Consider the following 534-nt stretch of genomic DNA (forward strand, 5'->3'; position numbering starts at 1 on the left):
AACTTCTTCTACTCTATGAAGTGGCCATGGCAACAGGACTACCTTTCCAGTTCTTCCTTTTACCTTCCCAAAAAGCATTAGCAGAAAATGTCTTTCTATGGTATCTTTTCCTTGATAAAAATGTTGATTTCAAAAGGATTTAATTTTGAAAAGAAAATAGTCAACACCTACTGATATCAAGAGAGTGTCCTATATCTTTCAGCATCTCCAGAGAGAAAAGTTACCTCTTTGGAATGAGTATATTTTTGTGTACCTTTGGGGGGAAAAAATAAAAGAAAAAAAAAAAAAAAAAAAAAAAAAGAAAAAAAAAAAAAAAAAAAAAAAAAAAAAAAAAAACAAAAAAACACCAAAATGCTCCAATCAAGGTGAGACAGTCATTTTCTCTTTCATGAGACAAATACATATATATCTATAGATACATGTCAAAATAATAAAAACAATCTCTATATTATCCTCTTTGGAAACAGGAGAAAGCTACGAGCAATGATCAATGCGTGGCTAGTCAGAATAATGTAGGAATTAGATAAATTACAG

This window comes from Lepidothrix coronata, unplaced genomic scaffold (genome assembly GCF_001604755.1).
Source record: "Lepidothrix coronata isolate B3197 unplaced genomic scaffold, Lepidothrix_coronata-1.0 Scaffold43, whole genome shotgun sequence".
NCBI lineage: Eukaryota > Metazoa > Chordata > Aves > Passeriformes > Pipridae > Lepidothrix > Lepidothrix coronata.